Consider the following 5,990-nt stretch of genomic DNA (forward strand, 5'->3'; position numbering starts at 1 on the left):
GTATATTATGCAGAGAAGGAGAGATGCCCTGCAAGCCTCATGGCAATGAGTGAAAATGTGAAACCCTGTTTTTATAAGGGGTGGAAGTAAATGATTAGGAACACTACTAGAACCATCTACCACAGTAGGGAGGTTGCAGCTAAGAGAATGATATATCTGCCTCATTTCCATGTGGTTGAAAGTTGAGGAAAAATCACTAGCTTCCACTCGAGAGAGTCCATTTATCTCTTGTAAAGAAGCAGTTTACCCATTGAGGATGATATTAATTGTGGTTCTTTTGTGGATGGCCTTTATGATGTTGAGGTATGTTCCTTCTATCCCTACTTTGTTGAGGGTTTTTATCAAGTAAGGATACTGTATTCTGTCAAATGCTTTTTCTGCATCTATTGAGAGGATCATATGGTTCTTAACCTTCCTTTTATCAATATAATGTATTACACTGTTTGATTTGTGAATATTGAACCACCCTTGCAGCCCAGGAATAAATCCCACTTGATCGTGGTGAATAATTCTTTTAATGTACTGTTGAATTTGATTTCCTGTTATCCATTAATTAATGAATGGATACAGAAGATGTGGTATGTGTGTGTATATATAAAATGGAAAACTTATATACATAAATATATCAAATGGAATATTACTCAGCCATCAAAAAGAATGAAACCTTGCCATTTACAATGATGTTGATGGAACTAGAGTGTATTATGCTAAGCAAAATAAGCCAGTCAGAGAAAGACATCTACCATATACTTTTACTCATATGTGGAATTTAAGAACCAAACAGATGAACATAAGGGAAGGGAGGAAAAAAAAATAGGGGGAAACAAACCATAAGAGCCTCTTAACTGTAGAGAACAAACAGGGCTGCTGTAGGGGAGGTGGTGGGGGATGGCTAAATGTGATGAGCACTAGGTGTTATATACAAGTTATGAATCACTAAATTCTACTCCTGAAATCAATTTATACTGTATGTTAACTAACTAGAATTTAAATACAAACTTAAAAAAAATCATGTTTCTTCCTAGAAAACCTAATTCCTTCTGCTTTCTCTGAGATGCAATTTTATTGATTATCACCTTTTAAAATTAAACATTAAATTTCTCATTTTCAACTGGACATAATTCCTAATTCATCTTTCCTAATACAAAATTATGCTCTTGACTGGATTACTTTTTCAAGCCATCAGCTTATCTCTTTTGGTCGTCTTTTTTTTTTTTTTTTTTAATATGAAATTTATTGTCAAATTGGTTTCCATTCAACACCCAGTGCTCATCCCAACAGGTGCCCTCCTCAATGCCCATCACCCACTTTCCCCTCCCTCCCCCCCCCCATCAACCCTAAGTTTATTCTCAGTTTTTAAGAGTCTCTCATGGTTTGCCTCCTTCCATCTCTGTAACTTTTTTTTTCCCCTTCCCCTCCCCCATTGTCTTCTGTTAAGTTTCTCAGGATCCACATAAGAGTGAAAACATATGGTATCTGTCCTTCTCCATATGACTTATTTCACTTAGCATAACACTCTCCAATTCCATCCACATTGCTACAAAAGGCCATATTTCATTCTTTCTCATTGCCAAGTAGTGTTCCATTGTATATATAAACCAAAACTTCTTTATCCATTCATCAGTTGATGGACATTTAGTCTCTTTCCATAATTTGGCTATTGTTGAAAGCGCGTTATAAACATTGGGGGTACAAGTGCTCCTATGCATCAGCACTCCTGTATGCCTTGGGCAAATTCCTAGCAGTGTTATTCCTGGGTCACAGGGTAGATATATTTTTAATTTTTTTTTTTTAATTTTTTTTTCAACGTTTATTTTTTTGGGACAGAGAGAGACAGAGCATGAACGGGGGAGGGGCAGAGAGAGAAGGAGACACAGAATCAGAAACAGGCTCCAGACTCTGAGCCATCAGCCCAGAGCCTGATGCGGGGGTGGGGCTCGAACTCACGGACCGCGAGATCGTGACCTGGCTGAAGTCGGATGCTTAACCGACTGCGCCACCCAGGCGCCCCTATATTTTTAATTTTTTGAGGAACCTCCACACTGTTTTCCAGAGCGGCTGCACCAGTTTGCATTCCCACCAAGAGTGCAAGAGGATTCCCATTTCTCCACATCCTCTCCAGCATCTACAGTCTCCTGATTTGTTCATTTTAGCTACTCTGACTGGTGTGAGGTCGTATCTCAGTGTGGTTTTGATTTGTGTTTCCTTGATGAGGAGTGACCTTGAGCATCTTTTCATGTGCCTGTTGGCCATCTGGATGTCTTCTTTAGAAAAGTGTCTATTCACGTCTTCTGCCCATTTTTTCACTGGATTATTTGTTTTTCGGGTGTGGAGTTTGGTGAGTTCTTTATAGATTTTGGATACTAGCCCTTTATCTGATAGGTCATTTGCAAATATCTTTTCCCATTCCGTCGGTTGCCTTTTAGTTTTGTTGATTGTTTCCTTTGCAGTGCAGAAGCTTTTTATCTTCATGAGGTCCAGATAGTTCATTTTTGCTTTTAATTCCCTTGCCTTTGGAGATGTGTTGAATAAGAAATTGCTGCGGCTGCGGTCAGAGAGGTTTTTTTCCTGCTTTCTCCTCTAGGGTTTTGATGGTTTCCTGTCTCACATTCAGGTCCTTCATCCATTTTGAGTTTATTTTTGTGAATGGTGTAAGAAGGTGGTCTAGTTTGATTCTTCTGCATGTTGCTGTCTAGTTCTCCCAGCACCATTTGTTAAAGAGACTGTCTTTTTTCCATTGGATATTCTTTCCTGCTTTGTCAAAGATTAGTTATCCATACATTTGTGGGTCCAGTTCTGGAGTCTGTATTCTATTCCATTGGTCTATGTGTCTGTTTTTGTGCCAATACCATGCTGTCTTGATGATGACAGCTTTGTAGTAGAAACTCAAGTCTGGGATTGTGATGCCTCCCGCTTTAGTCTTCTTCAATATTACTTTGGCTATTTGGGGTCTTTTGTGATTCCATACAAATTTTAGGATTGCTTGTTCTTGCTTCGAGAGGAATGCTGGTGCACTTTTGATTGGGATTGCATTGAATGTGTAGATTGCTTTGGGTAGTATTGACATTTTAACAATATTTATTCTTCCAATTCATGAACATGGAATGTTTTTCCATTTCTTTGTATCTTGTTCAATTTCCTCCATTAGCTTTCTATAGTTTTCAGCATACAGATCTTTTACATCTTCTAGACTCATTCTATGAAGCCAGCATTACTTCGATTCCCAAACCAGACAGAGACACAGCAAAAAAAGAGAAGTACAGACCAATATCCCTGATGAATATGGATGCATAAATTCTCAACAAGATACCAGCAAATTGAATTCAACAGCATATAAAAAGAATTATTCACCATGATCAAGTGGGATTCATTCCTGGGCTGCAGGGCTGGCTCAATATTCGCAAATCAATCATTGTGATAATCACATTAATAAAAGAAACGATAAGAACCATATGATCCTGTCAATCAATGCAGAAAAAGCATTTGACAAAATTCAGCATCTTTCTTAATGAAAACCCTTGAGAAAGTCGGGATAGAAGGAACATACTTAAACATCTAAAAGCCATTTATGAAAAGCCCATAGCTAATATCATCCTCAATGGGGAAAAACTGAGAGCTTTCTCCATGAGATCAAGAACACGACAGGTGTGTCTACTCTCACTACTGTTGTTTAACATAGTGTTGGAAGTTCTAGCACCAGCAATCAGACAACAAAAGGAAATCAAAGGCATCGAAATTGGCAAAGATGAAGTCAAGCTTTCACTTTTTGCAGATGACATGATACTCTACATGGAAAACCTGATAGACTCCACCAAAAGTCTGCTAGAATTGATACATGAATTCAGCAAGGTCGCAGGATACAAAATTAATATACAGAAATCAGCTGCATTCTTATGCACTAATAATGAAGTAACTAAAAGACAAAGAAACTGATCCCATTCACAACTGCACCAAGAAGCATAAAATACCTAGGAATAAACCTAACCAAAGATGTAAACGATCTGTGTGCTGAAAACTATAGAAAGCTTATGGTCATCTTTTTTTTTTAATTATTGATTTAATTTGAGAGAGAGAGAACCAGTGGGGAAGGGGTAGAGAGAGAGGTGGACAGGAGATCAAAGTGGGCTCTGCACTGACAGCAGAGAGCCCAATATGGGGCTGGAACCATGAACCATGAGGTCATGACCTGAGTCAAAGTTGGACACTTAACCGACTGAACCAACCAGGCATTCCTCTTTTGGTCTTTTTAATGCAAAGCCTCTTTTATTGCTTACTCAGTTTTTACCTCTTTTTATAATTTGGACAACATTGAGACTCATTTCTAAACAATTTGTTGTTCATGTACTCCCTATACTTCTCTTTTTTTTCTCCTTCCCTGACTTTCAAGAAGTATTTAGGGGTTCCTGAGTGGCTCATTTGGTTGAGCATTGGACTCTTGATTTTGGCTTGGGTCATGACCCCAGGGTCATGGGATCAAGCCCTGCATTGGACTCTACTGGGCATCGAGCCTGCTTAGAATTCTCTCTTCTGGCCCTCTCCCACCTCTCTCTCTCTGTCATGAGCGTGTGCATGTGCTCTCTCACTCTCTAAAATAATAATAAAAAAAGTGTTTAAATATTTTTCTACTCTTGGATTTTATGAGAAATTTTTTTAGTTCTCTCACCTCTGATTTCTCCTTTTCTGTCAACTGTCCTTGCTTTTCTTTCTTCTGGTCTAAATATGGGTTTCTCTTATGATTATGCCTTTATGGCTCCTCCTCCTCCTTTTTTCTTCTCTCTTTCTAGTTCTGCACCCCTCAAGTCTCCTCCTCCTCTTCCTCCTTTATCTCCTGTTGCTTTCGTTGTATAATAAATATATAGAAAAACTTGTGATTAAAAAGATGTGTGCTCTAAACTGTTGCTGATAATAAAGACACTCTGAATTACATTAATGTGGAGTTTGCACAGTCCTAGTTGAATGAAACTTTTCCTTATAAGACTGTAGGATACGCAGAACACAAAACTGACTGGCCCATCGCTATAGATTCCTTATTTCTTCATTCCATAGTTCCTAGACATTTTTGGCAGAAGTGAAGAGCATGGGCTAGACTACTTAGGTTTGAATGCCTGCTCTTCATTTAGCTACTCTGTGCCCTTGGGTATTTGATTAACCTCTATGTCCCTCAGTTTCCCTATCCCTAGAGTGTCAATATTATTTTCATATAGGGTTATGGTTTTTGTACATCAAGCTCTTAGGGTTTGGCACATGTAAGAAATCAAGTGTTATTATTTTTTATAAGCTACATTTTCTATAGATATATTTTTTATAGCAATCTTCTGTGGTAAAATCTTTACTGATTCTCTCTTCTTTAGAATTAATCTGAACTCCTAATCCGATAATATGATGATCACTTTCCATTATAATATCTATTTTTCTAGTATGTCCTATATTCATGGCCAATTTCTGTTTGGTGGGATTAGGAGCAACCTGACAGTGTGGTATGTATCTTACCCATTTTTGTATTCCTAGAATGACAGGCCTGGCATATTCTGTTCACTTAGTAAATATTTGGAGGGCATGGATATGAATGCTATTTTCTCTCTTACCTCCATGCATTTGCTGTGTTTTTATCAGTGGTGAAGCTACTACATTTTTTTCTGCCACTTGAAATCATTCCTTTGCTTTTCATTTCTTCATGAAACTTAAAAAGAAATCTCCTCAGTGAAATTCTGTAAAACATTTTGGGGATCATTTCTTTATGGCCCTCATCATCGTTATGTACAGTCTTGGCCTTTACTTTCTACTCCTTCAGGACTGAATTGCATCTCCTTAGCTAGTGAGTCACTTTCAACCTTTCAATACCAAGATTTTGAGATTTTTTGTGTCTCTTATAATAGCTTATGTATTGTAGGTTTTCTGTAAGTATTTGCTCTTCCTGAAGGGGAATAAATATCTCCTCCCCTGTTTGCTCATTACTGTTTGTACTTTTGCGTATAATGTTTACTACTGAT

The sequence above is a fragment of the Leopardus geoffroyi genome, chromosome B1 (genome assembly GCF_018350155.1).
Source record: "Leopardus geoffroyi isolate Oge1 chromosome B1, O.geoffroyi_Oge1_pat1.0, whole genome shotgun sequence".
In the NCBI taxonomy this organism is placed as follows: Eukaryota; Metazoa; Chordata; class Mammalia; order Carnivora; family Felidae; genus Leopardus; species Leopardus geoffroyi.